Genomic DNA, 23,960 nt, shown 5'->3' with positions numbered 1-23,960 from the left:
TAACAGCTGTCCAGTGGCATGAAAGACTTAACTTGCATTAGTGACCTTGTTGGATATTTTTTGCATTCACTTTGCAGTTTGAGGTATGAAAAAAATATGAAGGCTGAGAATAGAATGGGGGAGCAAATTCTTGTACAGTTATCATTGATACTGGGGGAGATGGGTCATGCTTGTGTACATACTTTGATTTTGTTTGCTTCTGTGCTATATAATCCTTGCATCCGAGGGAGCAGGCTCAAGTTTACAAAAGTCCACGCTACCAGCTTCTTCCTTCTTTCTTTCTTTCAGTTAGCCTCAAAGGTGCCATGAGATTCTTTTGCATACTGATAACCCTTGAGATACCATCTCCCATTGGCATTGACCAGGAAACGGAGTGAACTCCAACTCAGGTGTTTTATATGTCCAGCAATAAGGATGTGATTTGACTGCCAGCTAAGGGTAGGCTTTGAGGGCTAAATTCTACCACTGGCTGTGAGGGGGTGCTGGAATGCTTCTCTGCTACATACCATCTGCTGTATCATTTAACACCATGTTATAGCAGTAATGTATATCAGTGTTTGGTGCTGAAAGAACCCTTGGAGAGGCCTGGCACTATACCCAGTTCTGGAAAAAGACAGTTATGAAAGAGATGTGAGCAACTTGTGACTCTCCAGATATTATTAGTTTGCAATTCCTACCACCCCAGTTAGAACAGATAATGGTGAGTGATGATGATGGGAATTGCAATCCAGCAACATTGGGGTGGCATGGGAGTGGGATGGGGCACAAGTTGCCCACAGTAATCAGACTGAAATACTCAGGCCACAGTATCAGAGCCATAATCAGGTCAACTATGTCCTACTGGTTGTCTTACCTCCTGAAATATTCAGTCTCCCAGAAGATAAAGAGAGTGAACCAATCAATCTTCAATAGACCCATAATACAAGGAAGTCAATACAAGAAGGCCAGGTTTCTTATGACAATGGGGCTCACAATCCCTAAAAGTACAATTCTGCTTACATTTATCCCCACCTTCACAGTCTGCTGCCCCCTTTTCCCTTTCAGATGCCAGCTCCAGTATACTTTTCAGTGCTTTTGAAGATGAGACAGCTTTTCAGAATGAGAGTTGGGATGTTTGGGAGTCTTCTTACCATGTGAATTGAAGGGGAACGGCAGGGCCACTGTAAGAGAGGTGTCTGATAACTACTGCCTGAGAGGACAAAGAGGAAACAATGAATTTCAAGACACTAAAACTCCCTGAGAGGAAACAATAGATGCACTTTGATCTGCATCCGATAACAACCTTTGGCAGAGCAACACAAACATTGCTAAAATGAAAATTAATGTTCCTATCAGCCTCCATCATAACCAGGGACTGTCCAGTCATCATTCCCACCCATACAACCGATGTAACTAACTGATATGCAGGACCAAGCTATTCTGCTTTGTTTCGAGGTTTATGGCTGAAAGTGGAGGATAAAAATGTTTTGTATTGAGGAAAAGGAACATTATCTCTAAAGGACAAATAGAATCATAGAATCATAGAGTTGGAAGAGACCACAAGGGCCATCCAGTCCAACCCCCTGCCATGCAGGAAATCTAAATCAAAGCATCCCTGACAGATGGCCATCCAGCCTCTGTTTAAAGACCTCCAAGGAAGGAGACTGCAGTACACTCCGAGTAGGGTTGCCATAAGCCGGCTGGGGGCGGGACAATCCCGGGTTTTGACCACTAGGGGGCGTCCCTGCACGGTTTCCTCCTTGCCCCGGGTGGATGAGGTTGCCTTTGCTGGCCCTTGCAGAGCTGCGCGCAGGGCTAATGAGGAGGACTTCCTCCTTCTGAGGCTGGGTTCTCCAGGCCTGAGCCTGTGAGGGCTGGCAGGGGGCGGGGCTGTTCCAGCCCCAGTCTGCCCCCATTGGCCAGCCAGACTCAGGGGGAGGAGTTCCTCCTCTCTTGGGCTGGGCTGCAGCCAGAGGGGAAAGGAAAGGGCCATTTCCTTTGCCCTTTTTTGGTGCCAGGGAGGAGGAGGAGGAGGAGGATGAAGAGGAAGAGAAGGAGAAGGAGAAGGAGAAAGTACTGTATGTGTTTTTTAAACTGTATTTTTAAAGTGCATTTTTAAGCTGTATTTTTTAAACTGTATTTTTAAAGTGCATTTTAAAGTGCCTTTTCTGTGTATTTTGATGCTTTTAATGCTAACAATTGTCCCTTGCTTCGACAATGATAGTGTGGTGATGATGTGATTTGAGTCAGCCTCTGAAGTTGAGAGAGTGTCACCTTCCAAAGTGTGGTTTTGGTGTATTTTTTGTGCTTTTAATGCTAACAAGTCTCCCTTGTTGTGACAATGATGGTGATGATGGTGATGGTGATATTGATGTCAGCAAGCCTCTCAGGCATGGCCAATGTTAGCTGCTCTGATTTTTACAAACTCATGTGCAGTGAAAAAAAATCAAAGTCCCTTGACTAAGTACACACTTCTGAGAAGTAGAGTTGGTGCAAGAAACCTGAAACGGCAAATCCACTTCTTGTGAAACCACCTTGACATGTTCAATATGCATAGCCATGTTAAACCATGCTAAGTGTTAAACTCAAGGGGTTTGATTATGGAATAAGCCTCTGAACTATGCAAGAGGCCATGTTAAGTAAAGCCACGGGAAGTGCCCAAATGTGCTGTTGTGTGTGTTTTGGAATGGAGGGGGGTGGTTTGGGCAGAAAAGGAAGTCCATTTCTGCCATCTGACTAGGAATAATGCCCAAATGTCCTCCATTTTGATCATGCCTAAGAAACATGCATTTATATTAACATTTTTAAAAAGCATCAATTTTTTCCGCATGTCCTCCATTTTTATAAAATGTGCCCTACATTTGAAAAGGTTGTCCTACATTTGCCCTACATTTGTCCCGGTTTGGAGGTCCTGACTTATGGCAACCCTAACTCCGAGGGAGTTTGTTCCACTGTCGAACAGCCCTTACTGTCAGGAAGTTCCTCCTAATGTTGAAGTGGAATCTCTTTTCCTGTAGCTTGCATCCATTGTTCCAGGTCCTGTTCTCTGGAGCAGCAGAAAACAAGCTTGCTCCCTCCTCAATATGACATCCCTTCAAATATTTAAACAGGGCTATCATATTACCTCTTAACCTTCTTTTCTCCAGGCTAAACATACCCAGCTCCCTAAGTCGTTCCTCATAGGACATGGTTTCCAGATCCTTCACCATTTTAGTTGCCCTCCTTTGGACACACTCCAGTTTCTCAATGTCCTTTTTGAATTGTGGTGCACAGAACTGGACACAATATTCCAGGTGGGGCCTGACCAAAGCAGAATACAGTGGCACTATTACTTCTCTTGATCTAGACACTATACTTTTATTGATGCAGCCTAAAATTGCATTGGCCTTTTTAGCTGCCGCATCGCACTGTTCACTCATGTTCAACTTGTGGTCTACTTGGACTTCTGGATCCCTTTCACATGTTGTCTTGTTCAGCCAGGTGTCCCCCATCCTATATCTGTGCATTTCATTTTTCCGCCCTAAGTGCAATACCTTACATTTCTCTTGTGTTGAATTTCATTTTGTTAGCTTTGGCCCAGCTTTCTAGTCTATTCAGGTCATTTTGTTCCTGTCCTCTGGAGTATTAGCTATTTCTCCTAATTTTGTGTCATCTGCAAATTTGATGAGTATGCCCCCAATTCTGTCATCCAAGTCATTGATGAAGATGTTGAATAACACTGGGCCCAGGACAGGGCCCTGTGGGACCCCACTGGTCACTTCTCTCCAGGATAAAAAGGAGCCATTGTTGAGCACCCTTTGGCTTCGGCCAGTCAACCAGTTACAAATCCATGTAACAGTTACCTTGTCTAGCCTACATTTTACAAGCTTGTTTGCAAGAATGTCATGAGAAACCTTGTCAAAGGCCTTACTGAAATCATGATATACTGTCTCCGCAGCATTCCCTTCATCTACCAAGCTGGTAATTTTATCAAAGAAAGAGATCATATTTTTTTGAATTCTGGAGGACACTTGCCCACCCCAGAACAACCATAAAAAGTTGCATTGCATGACCTAATATTTTCTGACCTCCAATGAGGATTCCAGTATATTAAAAAATGCACTATGTCTATAGGAATATTTGTAGAAGTAGAATGAAAGGTATTGCATAATACCCAAACACACAGAGCCACATGTTTAGATGAGGTGGGACATCTATTTTGATGGCTGTTATCCCTCCTAGTTTGCAAAAAATAAAACAAAATAAATATTAAAAATGGTAACCACACAATTTCAGGATCATTAAAATCTTACTACATTGTTGCCTGAAACCTGAACACATTTTTAACAGCTGAAACTAGAGCACCTTTTAAATAGCCCTTCAGGTGATAATGCCATAAAATGCCTGCCTTGCAGGTTTAGCTCTTTGGGAATTCTGCAACAAAATGTGATAGACTCTGAGGTCCTAAAATGTCACGTCTGCTCGGATGAAAGTTAACAGTTAGAATAAGTATTAAATGTACAATCTTATCAAAGAAAATTAGAATCCAAAACTTTTTGACAATATCCAATTTAAGATCTCCAGTTTAAGAAAAAAAGTTCAATATGTTGTTCAGCACTACAAAATGTCAAAACAACTTTGACTTTAATGCTATGGGAGCTGCTCCCATGTGGGTTAATCTCACACTCCTCTGATAACATCTCTCTCTGTGTATATGTGCCTCCAGGTTGCCTGTTGACTTATGGTGACCGCATGAATTTCATTGGGTTTTCTTAGACCAGAAATACTCACAGGTGGTTTTGCCAGTTCCTTCCTCTGAAATATATAACCTACAGCACCTGGTATTAATTGTGTGTGTGTGTCTCCCATCCAAGTTCTAACCCAAGCTGACCCTGCTTAACTTCCAAGATCAAATGGCATCTGGTGCCTTTAAGATATTCAGGTGAGGGGCAATTGCTCAAGTCCTTCCAACTCAATTGTTCCTTCCCTACTCAGTGATAATCTGGTGGAAAAGACTCATGTGATCAGCCATGCTCATATGTAGTTGGCATACCAAATAAATTAAGATGTGATGGAAAAGTGGCTCCCATGAATGAATTCTTAGTGAAGATAGGTAACTGATGGTCTAAAGTTGTATTTAAGAATTTCTGATTTTACCCTATTTTCAAAGATTCACCTCCTGTAAGAACACATCTTCCCTTAGGAATAGATCTGGCTCTACCATCAGGTAGAGTGGGGCAACTGCCACAGGCAGCAGAGACTGGGGGTGAGCAGGGGAAGCTTCCCAGTTAAACTCTGCAGTTGTTCAGTCTCTTGAAGGGCAGAACTGTTTATACCATACAGGTTATCCTTGGGCTCTTAAACAAGCCTTCTTCCTCAGGATGCTGCAGCCTCATTGCCAGTGTTGTAAGCAGTTAAACCAGGTGACACCTGGTGTGGGAACGCCATAGCCTCTCAGCATTTGCAGCCAGGGGCGATATCCTCATTCTGCCTAATGGTTGGACTGGCCCTTCTCTCCTTCAGTAGCCGGGGATGGGGCCTATAGCAATGCTGTTAAGAAACTATTCTTGGTTTGTGGGAATGCAGTGATTCTTCCCCACAGATAAGTCACCTATTACACCTGTCATGAGTGGGCCTTGCTAACTTTACTTATATGTTTTTTGCACTGCTGCTGAACTCAAAGTGAAGCACTTTGTGGTCATGTACAAAGCTACCAGTTATCTTAAGAGTGAACAGATCAGACAATCAGTTAGTTCCAAGATATAGCCACAGCAGCTACAGCCAGCCCCACCATATCAATGCTGTTGTCATCATCCTCATCCTCATCCTCACTATAGGTCTCTGTCACAATGGCAGCCCTTAATTTCAATTAACATGATTATTTAGGGAAGATGGATAATAGACAAAAATGGTATTTGGCCAAAGCGATGGTATATGTTTGTGTTAAAAGCTTTTCAAGTGGTTCATGATTCTGCTATTCTAATGATGGCTTCCAAGTGCAGATAGGATATGAAAGCTGTGCCTTTTTCTCCTGTCTGTATCAGTGGCACAACAGCTGTCTTCAACCTGAATCACTCAGCAAATTTGTTAAGGCAGAAGTAGGGAACTTGCCACTCTCCAAGCAGTGTTGAAATCCAAATTCCCATCAACCTTAGCCACCCTCAGTTAGTGATCAGGGATGATGATAAGTGCCAGTACAAAACATTTAGAGGGCCATAGTTTCCACACTGTTTCTTACCACAGCTTCCAGATTGTACTTTCTGCTTGAGCATCCAGCTACCTTACTGTCCAGCGAGGAAGGAAACCAGGTAAAATCTCAGGTGGATGCGACGGTCAGGAGCACTTGTTATCAGCTTCGGCTGATACGCCAGCTGTGACCCTACCTGGGCCGAGGGGACCTTGAAACGGTGGTACATGCTCTGGTAACCTCTCGGTTGGATTTCTGTAATGCGCTCTACATAGGTCAACCCTTGTACCAAACCCGGAAGCTTCAATTAGTGCAGAATATGGCAGCAAGGCTGGTCACTGGTAGCTCCAGGACCAGCCATATAACACCTATTTTGAAAGATCTACATTGGCTGCCCATTCGCTTCCGGGCGCAATACAAGGTGTTGGTTATTACCTATAAAGCCCTAAATGGCTTGGACCCAGGGTACTTGGAGGACCGCCTCTCCCTTATAATCCGCCCCGCACTCTTAGATCGGTCGGGAAGCAATTGCTAAGGGTTCCCAAGACGAGATATATCTTGTCTTCTCAAAGGGCATTTTCTGTCTCGGCCCTGCAGACCTGGAACTCCCTTCCCGACAACCTCCGCTCTGTCACCTCCCTTGACCACTTCAGGAAGGAACTTAAGACCTATCTCTTCCAACAAGCTTTCCCCCATGTTCCTGTTTTCTCTCCCGTTATACAGTTGCTATTCGGCTAGTTTGTTTCTCTGGTTTTATTTTTGGAAATTGCAAATGTTTTATTGGAATGTTTTTATGATGTTTTTAACTTGGTATGTTTTATATTGTATACTGTTTGATGTATCCATGTTGTAACCCGCTTTGATCTTTGGAAAAGCGGGCTAGAAATAAACATTATTATTATTATTATTATTATTATTATTATTATTGGGAAGGAGAGTGCAGATACAGACTACAAAACCTGGCTACATGTTGGAATTCTGTTGAATACAAAAGAAAGTTGCTACATAGGAAAGGAGAGGAGGGAGGAAGCCCTGATGATGTGGCAAAGTCTAGAAAGCAGGTCATGTGACAGGTGGTTCCAGAAGAGGATTTTTATGCCTCATTCAAAAAGTTCTTTTTTTTTTCTTTATACACACACACAATGAAGAAGGAAAAGATGAAATAGCTCCACAGTATCTTTTGATTTTTCCATCTGGAAGTACCCTCAAAGAAACTGGGAATGCAAGGTTTCAGGCTTGAGAAAATGAAATGGTGGCAAGAAGGACATATGCTGACAATTCATAAATATTTTAGAATGTCAGAAAGAAGTCAAGGAAGACAAGCTGTTCACCTTTTCTGCATAGAAAACAATGGCTGCAGAAAGGTTTTAGCTGAACATTAAGAAAAACCATTGCTACGAAACGAACCATTCAGCAATAGAACATATGCTATGTAGGAAACATGTGGAATCTCACTCTGTGGTCACTGATGGTTTAGGCTCAACTTAACCAGGCTGAAGACATATGTTTAAATGACTCATGAGACTGTTGAGAGTTTTAAAATATTCTCTGGCCATGTTTACAGTGCTTTTTAACAGCTCAAAGTGGAACTGCACGAAGGATCAGGTACCAAAGAGCTCCAACAGGCAATGACTGCCTTCTAGTAACTGTCCACCATGTGGTCATGGAGAGGCATGTCTGCTTTACGTTTGATGGTGCTTACCTGTCTATTTTACCCAAGACATTTTGTTCTTGGAAACATGTTGTTATTGTTGTTGTGTGCCTTCAAAGTAATTTAGACCAAAGACCAATCTAGACTGTTTCCCTCAATACACAACAAAATGACAACCAGCAAACATTGATCGGTAAAAGCACATATTTATTCTCCCAACATATTTTCCATACTTTTGATTATGCCAGATCCTCATCAGAGGAATTCTGAATAGGAAAGGGATCAGACTAAATTATTCTTGATCCTAACACGGGAGACTCAAAAGGACAGATAAATGAAGAGCTCCTTCCTGGTTTGGTCCTCTGGGCGCAGCCTTCACACAGCTGCACCCAGCGGACCAAAGCAGAAAGGGGCTAAGTGGCCCCTTTCTCCTCCTCCCCGCCACCGCGGGGTGTCCTTGGGGCTTCAAGCCCCAAGGACACCCCTTTCCAGGCTGCGGGGAAGGGGCCTTTTGCTGCTCCCCCGCAGCCTGAAAAGTGGCGGATCGGGGCCTCAGCGGCTGCTGCTCTGGACACTGACACCCGGATACAGCGGGGAAAGGGGCGGGTGCAGCCCACCCCAAACGGGCGGTCTGTAACCCGCCCCAGTTTTAAAAACCAAAGTCCATATGAAACAATGGCCACCAGAATGAATGATGGAATCAACCTGACATCTCTTGAAAGGAAGTTCCACAGTCACCTTTCAGACATCCTAACCCAGAGAAATGTAGGACTGGGTGGGTCAATAACAATACTGTATAACAATACTGTAAACTAAGCTTAGAATCAATTTAGAAGTCAGTGCAATTGGTCAAGACAAGAGTCTGGTTGCCACATTTTGCTCTAGCTGAACACTTTTTATAGGCAGCTCCATGTAAAGTATATTACAGTAATCTAATGAAGAGGTAATAAAGGCATGGCTACCGTTCCAAAATCTGTTTCCTTAGGAAGTGAGGCACATCTGGCACAGTGGTTGAATCTGGGTGAAAGCACTTCTGGTCACAGGGCCTTCTATGCTACAACTAAGAGCAATCTCCCTTTAAAGCAATTTGCAACAGTAGCAGCACATCTCCCACTAACAAATCCTGGAGTTTATCAAACGGGAGGAATTTCTCTTACATTCGAATGAAAAGAAAGTGGGACCAGAACACATTCACTTAAAGATGCTAGTTTAGCGCAATTATGTGACTGCACATTGCAATCGAACTGGCTCCCCATTGCCCGAAAATAGCATGCCATTGCCCGAATTTGCGTGTGGCAGTCTATCACCCAATAACGTGAAACCACATGATTGCGTTTGGACTGACTTCCCATTGCCTGAAATTGTGTGTAGTGGTTTATCACACAATAACGTTAAACCCCATGATTGTGTTCAGATTGCCATTGGATTATACTTCCAATTTCCCTTGTCTCATAAACTCTTCTGTAAATTAACTCCGATTTACTACTCCAAGAATAAGATTGCCAAATCTCTTCCTAGTGACCACAGTACTAGCAGGCTAAAATTCTCCATATATTTTGACAGCATATGCAAATAATATAAGCTGAAGTAGATTCAAACAGCTGACAAGAGGAAGTTAAGGATATAGTCCTGCATACATTTCCTTCTGAGTAAACACTGTGAATGCACTGTTTATTTCTAAGTAAACACATGTATAGAATTAAGTAGTATGGGCTTTGCTGTGTTGGCCACAAGTTTGCTGCTGGTATGTTGTTGTGTGCTTTCAAGTCTTTTCTGACTTATGGAGACCATATGGTGAGACTTATCATGGGGTTTGCTTGGCAAGCTTCCTCAGAGGGCATTTTCCATTGCCATTCTCTGATGTTGAGTATGACTTGCCCAGGGTCACCAAGTGGGTTTAATGGTTGGGAGGAGGAACTACTACACCATGCTGGCTCCAGCAGTACATATTGTTATTATGTTATGGTTTATAAAACCTTTTAATAACCTTAAGTTAGTTGTGACTATCCCATTCATTTCAATGGGGGTGCTCTAGTTAGGAGTAACATTGGACGTAGCCCAGTGTTGACAATTTTAAATGGAATATTGAACATATTTTCTGGAATGGTTAGTGTTGATGTCAAAAGAACTGGATATGCAAAAGACCACAGCCTTATCTGAGCTTTTAAAAAGCAATCAATTAATTTATTTTGAGCAAGTTATTTATTTACTTGATTTGTACCACACTGTTCACTCTCAAAATGGACTATCTGGGTACTACAGTGAAGACATATGCTTCATTATAAAGTTGTATGGCAGCAACTCTACAGTGCCCCAAGCCTTTAAACAGTTTGGGGTGGAAAAAACAGGGGTGGGAGTCAGTTTTTAAGAGTGGAGTATGTGGTGCCGGCTTGCTGTAGCCAAAGTGGAAGGTGGGGGCGTTTCTTTCCAATTCTGTCATGATGGCTTTTTCCTTCAAAGAAATGCTTTCCTTTTCTCCCCTTTTCCCATCTGTGCCTGGGGAGTGTCCAGGGACATATTCTATCTCACTGGTGGAACTCCTCTCTTCACCAAGCAAATGAAACTTCTGCCCCGTTCATAGGCACTACACCTGGCCTTTCCTACTACTCAAAACTGTGCTCTTAGAAAGACCGCCTTATGTTATCGCATGTACATTAAGACAGGTACTTCAATGATAGGGTAGTGGGGTTCAGACAAATGATTATATATGCAGAAATCCAGGTAGATGCATGCTTCAAATGTTTAATTTTCAAATATGCACTGTAACCAGGCCTTCCATTATCAACATCGCATAACTTTATCAAATGTTCCCCGCAGTCCACTTACTGGTGCATTATGAAGTTACTACCATCAATAATTAAAAGCCCATTATTCAAAAGAGATGAACAGATAATTTTTTTGAGGTCAGATTCATGCCTCTGTATGTGTTATCCTCCTTTCTGTGCAATCCTCAGCCATTCACCAGATGTGTTTGTATATTCTGCAGTTCTCTTTGAGAAGAATTTTATATGCGTAATTTACATTTCAGCACTAAAAATCACCACCACCACCTACTTGTTTCCTTAAGCTGGCTTTGTGTTTGTATGTGTCACATTAAATGCTTTGGACACTCATTTAGCAACAGTAATACTGTAGCTCTTTATGACTCTTTTGAACCTCATACAATCTCATTCATCCTCACAAAATTTCTGTGAGGCTGGCAGACAACTTTGATCATATTTCTGCCATGAAAAGATTGAGAATGTCTAGGGACAAGTTGGAATTTGATCTTGTTATCATCCATATCTAAGTCTCATATCTAACCACTGGATGATTCTTTCTGTTCCTTCTAATATATCTCCTCCTATGCTGTGTGTACCAGACCAGTGTTTAAAGAAGATATGAATGGTATTCATTCCTATGATAAAGATACAGAGTAGCTACGGCTGGTCAGGTTATTTTGATGTCTGAGTCAAAATATCCTACCTCTCTCTCTGTCTCCCACTAAACTTATATAATAGTAAATTAACAATTTGCTGCCCTTTTGTGATATCCCAAATCAACTCACTTGATTTGCCTAACATTAGGGTCATTTTTGCTAAGTAGACATATATTTCCCCCCTCTTAAAAATAAAGGATGCTGTCTGCTTTGATTGATAGTGCATTCCAAGTTAGGAAGTAAAGAGACTTTCATTTTAGTTGAGAAACATTTAACTAGAGATGTCAGGGAATGAATCTGGAACATTCTGCATTCAAAACAGATACTCTGCCACTGAGTGACAACCTCTCCTTAAAGGCCTAGCTTCAGCTGTATACAATTGTTAAGAATCTGTCAGGACCTCTCAGATCCAGAGCAAGACTCATTCCCCTGGACCCATAAGTATGAGCTTGCAAATACTTTTGCTGTACAAAGACTTCTGTGTACGACTGCTTGCAGACAGAACAGTAGATCCCTCTTTGAGGACTGAATATTTCTGTACCCATTTAATCTGTAACTCAGAATGTAATCAAAACTTAGATCAATGGATATAAGCATGCAAACCAGGGATGGGGAACCTCAAATTAATAAAATGAATCCAGTCCACAAAAGCTCCCCATTCTAGCCTGTGGGGAGCCTCCTTCTCATGCCATGCCCCTTCTTCAAGTGCAATGGGCAGAGGAAACCCCCTCTTATCTCTAATCAGAAATAAGGGGACAATACCAATCAGCAAAGGTGCAGAAGAAGCCAATGTTGGTCTTTTAGGGGCTATACAGACCGGCACTTTGTGCTGGCCTGTAGGTGGAGCCATGGCGCAACATCCACACACTGGATGCCATGACTCTGTCCCCATCATGTCATAACACTGTACGCCCTTTTAGATGGCATCATGGCGCAGCCCTGGCACTGCATCTAGATGATGCAGTGCCAAAAGGGCATAATCATGCCACGTGGTCACAGTTATGGCACCCTTTAGAGGGCACAAAAAGGAGCTAGTTTTTCTCTAGAGGCCAGATTGGTGCCACGGCATGTGATTGCTGTGGCACCGATCCACCCAGTAAGGGGCGGCTAGATTCCGCCCATCTGTACAGCCCCTATGATGCTAAAACATGGCTTTCCATTAAAGCCTTTGAGGTTTAATTTTACTAATTTCTAAAGTGTACTTGTACATGGTTTTAAGTGTTTAAGCCTTTTCTGCTCTTTTAAAATGGGGATTTGTTTAATATATTTTCATCCTGTTTATATTGTTTGGTTGTCTTTATATGGAACTGCTGTAAACTGTTTATATTGTTTTAATTACATGCCACTTTGAGATCTCACCACAGAGGGCAGGTTAGAAATATTTTAGTAAATAAAAAAATAAGAAAAATAAGTTGATTCCTGGCAGAGCCATGGCCTTGAACTATATTCTTCTAGAGACTGCCTACCTCAGCCAGTGTTTTGCCTGCCCTGCATTCTCCAAAGATGGGGAAGGCATGGGAATGGTCTAGCTGACCAGACCAAGATGCTGCCTGGAGTTGACAATGACAATCTTTAATGGTGAATAGACCCATCACAGCATACAGTAACTTAAAACATATAAATAGAAAGATTACATATAACATTATAAAACCAATATAAAATAAAGAGTTTTATTAAAATGCAGAAAGTTAAGAGTAAAATTAAATTGTCAAATTGCATTGCAATTTTGGGGATTAGCAGCTTTATTTACACAAATCAATAGTCCTAGTCTAATCCTTGATGGCTGAAACAAAGCAACTATAGTTCCCATTTATAAAAAAGGCCAAGCAAATGATCCCAGGAACTAGACCAATAGGCCTGCTGTCCATAATGGGAAAACTGTATGCTAGATATCTTTCTTCCAGATTAACCCTTTTCTTAAATCAAAACAACATCATCTCTGATGCTGAAGCTGCCTTTAGGGATAATCATTCCACGAGCAACCATTGTCTGGTACTAGTTCACCTTGCCGAGAAATATTCAAAAACATTGCTTGGCAAACTGTATGCAGCTTTTATGGATTTAAAAGCCACTTTTGATTTTATCACCAGGCTTAAAATGTGGGCTAAATTAGAGTCAATTATCACTGATATCAGGCTCCTTGTCCTTATCTTTACAAAAGTCAATCAAGAGTAAGGTTGGGTGCCCAGGGGGTTCTCTCTGATACCATTCCTATGTCCAAAGGGGTGAAGTAAGATTGTATCTTCACACCAACTCTGTTTAATTTTTACCTAAACAACCTCGAAATGGAGCTGATGGACAACAATGCCCATTTACCCAGATTAGGCGACAGGAGAGTTCCAATCCTATTATATGCGGATGATACCATGATCCTTTCTAGAACAAGATTGGGGCTCAAACGCCTTGCTGATAAATACAACATCTACTGTTCTAAAAATGAACTGAAAATAAACACAGCCAAATCCAAAATCATGGTCTTTGAGCACAATTTCCATCAGTGCAGATGGAGCATAGGAGATTTTCCCTTGGAGAAAGTAAAAAACTTCAAATACTTAGGGCTAACATTTCATCATAGGGCTCCGTGGAACCATCACTGATCTTTGGTGTTGAAAAGATCTCAAGGCAGCAAATCAGGTATCATAAGATTCTTCTATACCAAGGGGAATCAATAGATTCCAATGGTCCTCAATGTTTTCAATACAAAGATTGCAGCTAACCAATATATAATAAATATAATAAATGCAATAGCATTTGGATTTGGATCGAAGCTGACAACTCTGAACTTGATAGCTTTCAAGTAAAATTCCTTTGGGCTTTTTAGCTGTTCCTAGATGTGTTCCCAACCCAGTTTTTTTTTTTTTTTTACTAGAAACAGGAGAATGTCCTCTTTTCACTAAGGCTTAGCTACTTGCATTTAAACTTTGGCCTAGGGTTTTTGTCTTTAAGTTAGGTATGGGCCTGGTTAATCTCCTGGCTTTGGATCAGCAGATGGACTAAACATGTTGCTCATAAAGCTGCTTCTTTTGGTCTTTCTGGATCTCTACTTTTAAACTTAGGCCATGAGATGGTACTAAAATAGATACTCTGAGATATTGCTTTCTGCAGTCTTAGGACCAATTCTATTTCACTTTGCTCTCCTAGTCCCCTACACGTTCATTATGCAGGGTCTTTCTGTCAGCCTTCTTACTGAAAAAAATTGACTGTCCCAAGGTATCACATCTTGTTCTCCAAGGCAAGATGCAACGTGCTTCCCTCCAACCTTCTTTTCAGAAGGTTTGCTAGATTACCCACCTCTGCTTGATTTTGCCCTTGTGGTCAGCAAGTAGTTGAAACTCTATCACACATTTTGTTTTCTCATGTATTTTATAACCAGTGCCGTAACTAGCTGATTGCCCTCTTATTGGCATGTAGGCCGGGCTGTGCTGAATTATTTTACATCAAAATGGTGTTGCAAGACAAATGCACGAGTATCACCCTGTCGGTTGCAAAATTTTTGTCACTGGCAGTTAAAATGAAAAAGAGAGAACTGCTAAAAAGAGGCCTGACTAACAGATCTATATGCTAATGCTATAATTTTATAATTAAGATAATCCCCAATGCTGCTGCCTGGAGTTTCTTCAGCTAATATGGCCAACATCAGGGAGACATGACCCATTGTTGAGTTAATGTTGCCATCCTATCCTTTATTGCCATTCAGCAAGTAGAGCTCCTGGGGTGGGAGGGAGAGGGAAGATTTATCCTACAGAAAAGTTTGCTACCTCTGATTTGTATTGGTCTAATAAGTTATTTACCAGACACAAAGTAAGGGATTTACAGGCTGCGGTCCTTGAACAAAGAAATTACAAAGGAAGACTAGAGAGAAACTGCTGAATTGAATTATATTCACAAATACCAATCCATTAGCAGAGGTATGAACAAAGACAATAGCTTCATGGCACACTACATATATTAATACAAAGCGTCCTCGCTACTGCACATATCACAAAAAGTAGTCTTCTCAGAAAGAGTTTTGAACTCTAGAAAACTGACTTTTGGTAAGCAGATTTATTGCTTTCGCATATTAATACTAACTGATGACAGTAAAGATTTGAAAGACCTATATGACCTTATGCAGGTCTCTGAAATTTTAAGGCAAGGGTCATGGTTTGCATCTTTTTGGGTTCCATTACATTCTATCCCACTCCTACAACTGTATAAATATGCTTTACCTGAGGATTTTATACTACTCAGTACCAAGATTTGGGTTTATATCCACAGAAGCTCATACTAAAATAAAAACCAGTTAATGTTAAAGATGCTGCTACATTCCTTCTCTTCTCTCCTCTCTCCCCATTCCTTTTTTTACTCCTGTGCCTTGCATATTACCCAAATATACCAGCCTGTACCCTGGGATGTGTTGCTCTTGAACAAAAATAAAAGCAAGAACAGATGACAACAGGCAGTCCCCACCCTTCCCATTCTGCAAGGGAACCCTTCTTCCTCCCACTCACCACTTTCTTGTATATTAATAAATCAGCCAGATGTTACAAAACAGTAGAAGTCTCCACTGACCTCTCTTACCAAAGGAGGCCAAACTCACTTAGAATTGCCCTTGGATCTTATCAATGGTTAGGGAAACAGGGAGTGCATAACAATTAGTTTAGCCTATCATTTGCACCAACTCAGTGTTTGTTGTGCTAAAATTGGGCTGAGCAGGCAGGGAGGGAAATTAGCTGTCACTTAAAGAAAGTTGCAAAAATGAGTTTGAAAAAAGTGGTGGGAAATAATGTCAGCTGAATATTTGCAAAAATACTTAGCGGCCATATCAGTTTGTTATCGTTTTCAGTACTAAAAGGAAAAATACTCACACAAAAAGCTTGTAAAACCCAATTCATTAACATATTTGCCTTGACAAGGAAATTTGTTCACAGAAGTATCCATCTGACCATGTAGAAAAGCCAGTAGCAGTGGCAAAGCCATCTGAGAGTATGCTGGAAAAGTCACTATTTGGATTATAATGACCAGAATCCTCCATCCAGCATGGCCAATGAGACTTCGGAGAATTTTCATCCAAAAAGTAACTTCCCTGAACTCTGCTCCATATTTAAAGTAATACTCATTGATATCCCACTGATAGTGTCCCATCATATCTTTGGATAAAGGAACAGTCATCCTTGACTAAAGCCACAGTTTGTTGTTATTATGTGTGACAAGTTGCATTTTGACAGAGCTGGCTTGGGGCTATGAACCTGGCAAGAAGCCCCATTGATTTCAATGCCCCTGACTTCCAAATAAGTAGCTTAAACTTTTTAGAGTAAGACTTATAACATGTTTAGTGCTATTCTGCTTTCCAACTGTGGCAAATTCCAAGCTTGTCCAGTGTCCATCAGCTCCCAAATCAATATAATGAAGAGAAAGGGAATGAATTCCCTACAGTGGGGTACTGCAGCCAGAAACTCCTCATCGAGAGACATCTGAGAAGGGAGGGAAGAATTTCAATGGAGGAATGTCTTTGTGCACATGTATTTTAAAAATAATTTGCCCTCAACATCTTCAAACAGAAATAAGATATATTCTGCTGGCAAATATTTGAGCCAGTGTGGATTATATCCAGTTAGTACCAGGATCTGGCACAACCTTGTACAGAATTGTACTGGTACCCAGAAATGTATTTTTTGCTCACACAAATTTCCTTGAAATCAATACAGTCACTGTAGTAGTAGTCGTACATACCTAAACACACATTCTAAGCCAGGCATTCCAAAAGTCTGTGCTAGGGCACATTGGTGATCCAGGATAGGAATGCTGGAGTAATGCAAGAAATAAATGAATGAAATTAAGGATTTCTGGAAATTCAAAACACCACTCAAAGAGGAGAATGCTAACTGACTCTCTGTGTAATTCACTGGTCTGGCCATTCATCCTCCCAACTGACATCCTCCATTGCTGGTGTGGCTACAACTGGTTTCTGGTCATGAAGGCAATGGGCCTTTGCTTCAACAGTATGTGTTAAACTGCCCTTGGGACCCTTTTGATCATTCATCACTGCAGCCTTTGTTGGATTTAGGTAATTCGGCTGCATCTGCTCTGGGTATGACTGGGCCAAGGATGGAGAATGTGTGGCCCTGCAGATGTTGCTGGATAATTTATTCTGCAGCAGTTACTGTATTGTCATTCTGAGTTTGCTAGTCATGGAATGGGTATAAATATCAAAACAATGCACTGGCTTTTCATGAAAACAATTACTTGGTCATTTTTCTGGTTTCTAGATCCCGCACATCTCTATAATCATAATGACTGGAAGCTTGCCTTAAAGAAATCCCCACCACTACCACAAAACAGTTGACACTGTCACGACATTCTGAAGACAGTTCCATATTCTCTGCATTTTTTCCTTTAATCATATGGAACTGTTTCATGTAAAGAGAGCGAGCAAGCTCTGTTTGACAGATTCTTGTGCACAGCTGATGTCAGCCGAATTGTCTTGTCTATTCCTTGTAGACAATCTTTGAAACATTGGGTAATGTGCTAGGATACTTGAAGCTGGCATATTTTTTTATATGCTTAACACTATTCTTAATTATGTATGTAGTTCAATATTTCAGAAAGGAGACTGTTATGAATGAGAATCTCCATCCTGAACCTTTCCTGTCTTGGTGCATTACCGTTTTTTTCTGCTAACGGGTCACTGATGCAGAGACAGACTATAGGTAGGCTGTAAACCATTTTCCTTCCAAATGCTATCCTTTCTTATTATTATATTATTATTATACTTTATTTATATAGCTCTGTAGATTTACACTATAGAATTTTAAAAACATAGTAAGAAAAGTGGTCTGCTTGGCATCTGTAATCATGAATATAGCATTTAACAAATGAGATAATCCCTTACTGTCCATTAAGCCCAGTCTCCAGGACCAGTGAAATGATAATATGTCAGGTTTACAGGAATATATTATAATTCAACAGGAAAAATAGTAAACTCCCCATGACAACCTCATTTTAGCCCAAATTCCTGATCTGGACAGTCTGCTCATCCCTGCAAATTGAAATCAGCAGGAATCTCAGTATATAGCATATTAATTTCTGATTAAGGGGTGAGCATTTACAAAATGCTTTTAGCATTTACACAAACAAGTCTAGAGGTTACAGAAACCTGCATTTACCTTACAATATTTAAGACTAGGGCTGATGGGACTTGTAGTTCTGCAACACCTGGAGGATTACACATGACCCTCTCTTTGCTCTAACTTACAACCAGTGTTCAGAGGGATTTTGCCAATAGACTTGTGAAGTTGTAAACACTATCTGTTTCCCTATGATCCAAAACACACTGCAGAAATAATCCATTTTGAAACCACTTTAACTGTCTCGGCTCAGTGCTAGAGAATCCTGCTAACTGTAGTTTATTGTGCCACAGAGAATGTGAAATGTTTCATAAACTACAGCTCCCAGAATTCCCTTGCATTGTGCCAGGGCAGTTAAAAGTGGTTTCAAACTGGATAATTTCTGCAGTGTGTTTTGGCCTTATATTTCACTAGATTAGGGAAACACACATTCTCAAATACTCTCAAATTGGACATACATTTTTAGTCTACAAACTGGACTGAGACACCTGCTTGGGGGTTATTAGGTCCAGATTTTTTTCTTATTGCTTCTTAAGTGGTGCCTGGGGGGGGGGGGGAGATGAAAAACTGGCTACCAGGAGACACAGAACCAAAACAGAAGACAAAGTAACACTGCTTTCCTCTTCACGGGTTCCTCTGGATGTTTTGGACTACCACTCCCCAATCCCTGGAATGGCCAGTGGCCAGGGATGATGTGCATTATGATTCTAGCCACCTAGAGTGACCACACTTGAGATCTCTGAAAACCACATCCCAAGTTAAAGTTAAATGAATTAACATAAAATGTACAGTTGTGGCAGTAAACGTATTCCCTCTTTTCTCTGCAATTTTACCAAAGAAAATGAACCAAGATAACAAAAATGGGCTTTCATGAGTAATAGCAGGAAGACAATCTATGACATGTGATAGCAAATATGTGTACAAAATAGAGAGAGAGCATGCAAGAGGAAAGACTAGAATTAGCCAACTTCAGTCTTAGTAACTTTATATGCAGTTCACTATTGTGATATCAACACACCCAACCAATCAGTTCAACAAAGGCCATTAATATTATTAAATGCTATTGTCTCTTTGTCATTTTAGCTATAACTATCCAATAGTTCCCTGTTTGGAGGGTCTGTGTGGGGAGTCACACATCAAGGCCAGATTGGTTGATGACCTCACTATCTATCTTGTTTTCATTTTCTTCTGTACTATTATAAGGATAGCACACTACATCTGTCCATTCAGCTCAGTTCCATTTGGTTCAATATAATGAATTCCAAGATGAAAATACATAGAATTGCAGCCATGGTTTATTAAGACAGACAAGCGACAGACTTTGAAGGTACCTATCCACACAATTGCTTTCTGTTTATGATATACTGAGTTTAGGATTACACTCGTTAATCTACATCTGTGGGATCCTCCCTTGAGACAGAAAACTGGATTTAATGACAACCTGGTCCCTTGCATGTGCTATGGTTTTGTGATCTACTTATGCTTTATGGCTGTTGAATCTGTCTTTATTCTGAATCCCTTACTTGCAAACCACTGGATACACTGTATTCCGGTGTGTTTAATTTATTTCGGTGATCAGTGTGCACATGACAGGAAAGTGCTCAATAATGAATGGAAATCACATGATCAGCACAGATATCATTAAAGTGAGCATGGAGACTTCACTAGTGATGGCATCTTTTAAGTCAATGAAAAAAGAAACAGTAAACATTGGTGGCCATGTTACACAAAGATGTTACCTATTAAATGAAACCAACTCAAAGAATTTTAAGCATTGTCCAGTTTCATAAAATATGATTTCACTGTGTGGTTGGAGGCACTATACCAAGAAATCTGACCACATTTAAGTCCCACTGAAAGAAAGCTTTCAAAGGGAGTGAAAGCCAAACACCCAACTGCACCAAATCGCGCTTCCTACTTCCAAGCAACTGAATCTCAGCAATAATTCTACTGATGATTAACCATTGGCAAAGCTGTCTTGGGGAAAGGGATATGATTCATTAGCCTTTTTAAATCAGGATTTTTCCCCCTGAAAGAGCAATTTTAGCCAGATGCAAGTCTGTTAGTTTTATCCAGCTGCAACTACAGGATGTGTATTCTGTCCTGAAACATGGGAGTCCTTCTCTGGTCTTCATGGAATGGACATGACAGAATGGATTTTAAATCTGTTTAAATCTAACATGGTATTTCTGTATAATGTATCTTGACTAGAATTAGGCTTGAGCTAACCTTTACTCCAGGGGTGAGATTCCTGTCACCTTTCAGATGTTGTTGGACTCCAGTTTCTTTCAGCTTTACCCAGCAGAGTTAATAAAGAGGAATTCTTGGAGAGGGAGACCAAGAAGAGCTGGAGGGCTGTACGATTCCCACCATGACTCTACTAGCTTGCATGTGCAGAAAGTGTCTTACTAACATGGACTCTTGAAGGCCTCCTGAACAAGGTAATTCACTGGTCAGCCTGGCAAATCTTGCATAAATTCCTTCACACTCCAGTGGTGAAGGCTTACTCTGGACAATGGGGTCTGGAACAGACGGGTATTCAAAATGCAAGCCTGAGGCTACTTGGAAATACCTTGAGCAGAGGATATCATGATGCACCCATTTACAACAATTTAGGCACTACTATATAGTTTGCCTTCATGCCAGGCACTACACATACTGGGGGCAGCAGCTTACAATGTGGAGACACTTTATGGTGGGGCCTAAGCCACATGGCAAATATCAAATCTAATATGGCTCAACACACAGAGCAAATGCCCCATTTTCAAGTAGTCTCCATATGCCAGTCATGTTGTCTGAACACCTCCTAGTTGTTGTTGTTGTTTTTTAAAAGAAACATTTTCTCCTTTATCATTATTATTTATATGCCTGGCAGTTTCTTTTCTGGCATTGGCGATCATCACAATGATAACCTAGTGATATTGGCAAAACTTGAGGTGGACTGATAGGTACTTGCTCCAGAAGGCCTCCCAAGGAACCCATGGATTCGAGGGGGTCCCACCCTTCCCCTTCACTGGGTTACACCAAGTCCCTTGCAAGGGCTGTGATGTAAATGTAACCCTCTCTGTAGCCCCCCTTCCCCCTTTTTGCAACCTCCACACTCTAGCACCTCTTTGCTAAAGGCCATGGGGAAATGGTTTTGAGAAAGCTCTCCCAAGCCACCCGACCCACAAGTAGACATGGCCAATAAGTAGACAACCAACCAATACAGAAACCCACCAACCATCCCGTCTCACTGTTACTGGGCTGCATCCACACTGGAGAAATAACCCAGTTTGGCACTGCTTTAATTCTTTCCTGGCTCTTTGCTATGGAATTCTGGGAGTTGGAGTTTGTTGTGGGGCCCAGAGCTCCACTCTGCTCTGGGCCCCACAACAAACTCCAACTCCCAGAATTCCATAGCAAAGAGCCAGACAAAGAGTTAAAGCGGGGCCAAACCGGGTTATTTCTCCAGTGTGGACGCAGCCCCAGTCTTTCCAAAGCAGCAGCACAAGCCTAGCGACGATGCTAAAGGCAACACAACCCTTGCAGTGGAGCCCTCTCTAAGCAAAAACTCTCAAGCACAAGACCCGGGCCGCAGCAGCCCTCCTCTACCAAAGGGAGCTGTCCATTTCAGCACCACCGAAAGCCTGAAAAGCCCTCCAAAGCGAGAGGGGAACGCTCCCTCCCTCCCTAATCCCTGCACCACCAAAAGGCAACCCAGGCTGTATGTGAGCATCAGCAGCGTTATCTTGGGAAGGGCCCTGTTGGGTTGGCCAATCCAACCAATTTTTTGGTGCCCAGTCCCAGATGGGTTGCACTCTTTCTGCACCAAGACAAAAGCGTACAAAGTGTCACCTCCCCCCCCCCCTTTCCCCAGATAAGCCTTCGGGGAAGCCTCTATGACCCCCCCCCCCTTAATGTCGCTATCTCTTTCCCACACAAGCATCTTCCCAATTGGGTACCAAGCGCAGGGGCCAGGAGTTCTTACGGAAGAAGAGGAGGAGGAAGGCTGCAGGGGGCACTAGAGGGGCAGCAAGACCACTAAGCCGGCCTTTACAACCCCTTCCCCCGATAAGCCTCCATCCCAGCTGAGCAACCCTTAGAGATCAGGGCCGTTTTGCAAGATGGGGGGCTACCCCATGTGCAGCCTCTGCCCCCCCCCTCGAGGCTTCCTAATTCCTGACTGCTCCCCCTCCCTCCCTCCCTCCCTCAAACCCAGGTACCTTGCTCAGCCTCCGCCAGCGCCGCGACTCCTCCTCTCCGGCTCTTCCCCGCTGCGGCCCTTCCAAAGCCCCCTTCCTCCCCAGATCTGCCCCCTTCTCTCCTTCGGCTGGGCCAAGGAGACTGACTGGCCCACAGACAAGGCCCCCCGCACCGCCTTTCTCCTCCCGACTCCGGCAGAAGAGAGAAAGGCGAGGCCAAGTTAGTTTTCCCGGCCCCCTCCCCCCTCTCCGGCTCCCCCAAAAGTGTGGGTTTGGGGAGGGCTCCTCTCCTGCCCCTTCCTCCTCCTCTTCCTCCTCTTCTTCTCCCGGGAAGGAAAGAAACCCCGGCCGCGGAGAGGCAGCCGCCGTCGGAGGGACCTGGCCAGTCAGGACGATTGCGGCGGCGGCGGAGGGAGTGGAGGGGAAGGGCCTGGAGGGGGTGGAGGGGGGTGTCTCTTTCACCCAATGGGGGGCTGAAGGGTGCCCTCCGCTCGCCCCACTGAATGCAGGCAAATTCAAGGAGGGGGGGATCTTGCCAAGAAAAAGACAAGCAATCAGCGGGCCACTGACGAAGGGGAGAAGGAAGGGGCGAAGGGGAGGGGGCCCACTGCACCAACTAACCCCCCCAAGACACACAATTTCCCACCCGCCCCCCTTCTCTTGGGCCTCCCCTCCCTCTCTCCCGCGCTGGGCCTGTCTGCAGCAGCGGAGCCTCCCGCCCTCCGCCTCCCCCCCCAATGCGGAGGAGCAGCGCCGGGGAAAGAGGGAGGGAGGGAGGCAGGGGGCTCTCGGGGAGACGGATGGGGTTTTCCCCCTCGGCCCCGAAGGGGCTTTGAAATCCCTCTGGCTGGGGAGCTAGCAAAAGTCCGCACTCGGAGGGAGAGGGAGGGGGCGGAGGGGACCACTGGGCAGCCTGGCCCGGGATGCTCTGGAATGGAATCGAGAAGGGGACCCATTGGGAATGAATGGGGGGGGGGAAAGGAAGGGCCCCAGGGCTGGGAGGCCCTCGCTCTGCGGCAAAGCGGGAGGGAAGAGGACTGGGGTGGAGCGGGGGGGAAGGCTGGCATTGGCCCCAAGAGGTAAATTTGGGGAGGGGGGATGTAGAAGGAGAAGGGGAAGAAGGGGAAGGGGGTCTCGCCAGGGCTGGCACTTACGGGGCCCTTGCCGGGGCGCTGGCTAGCGCGGTTCCTTCCAGGCGTCGCTGGACTGCAGAGGGGGGGAGGCTGCAGGAGGAACTGCGGTTGTCGCCATCTTGGTGCGCTGCCTCCCCTGCTTCCCCTGCCTGCCTGCCTGCCTTCCCCCCAAGCAGCCAGCCAGCCAGCCAGCCAGCCAGCGCAGCGCCCCCGCCCCTGGCAGCAGCAGCAGCAGCAGCAGGAGGAGGAGGAGGACGGGGGAGGACCCAAGGCACAGCAACCAGGAGGGGAGGGGGACGCCGGCTTCCCTTCCCCTCCCTTCC

The 23,960-nt window shown here is 43.4% G+C and overlaps 1 protein-coding gene across 1 annotated transcript in view; it reads right to left on the bottom strand.

Annotated features, from left to right (window-relative positions):
- Positions 1-23,740, bottom strand: part of LOC149322489 (sodium channel protein type 8 subunit alpha-like) — a 121,294-nt gene extending 97,554 nt beyond the window's left edge. Inside the window, exon 1 of the mRNA XM_089478564.1 lies at positions 23,659-23,740. The gene's annotated coding sequence lies outside the window, so the exon portion shown is untranslated. The remainder of the gene's footprint in view (positions 1-23,658) is intronic.
- Positions 23,741-23,960: the final 220 nt, after the last annotated feature.

The sequence above is a fragment of the Sceloporus occidentalis genome, unplaced genomic scaffold, assembly GCF_023333645.1.
Source record: "Sceloporus occidentalis isolate IW3139 unplaced genomic scaffold, rSceOcc1.0.p SCAF_1, whole genome shotgun sequence".
Taxonomy (NCBI): Eukaryota; Metazoa; Chordata; class Lepidosauria; order Squamata; family Phrynosomatidae; genus Sceloporus; species Sceloporus occidentalis.
This window is presented reverse-complemented; position numbering and strand designations above follow the sequence as displayed.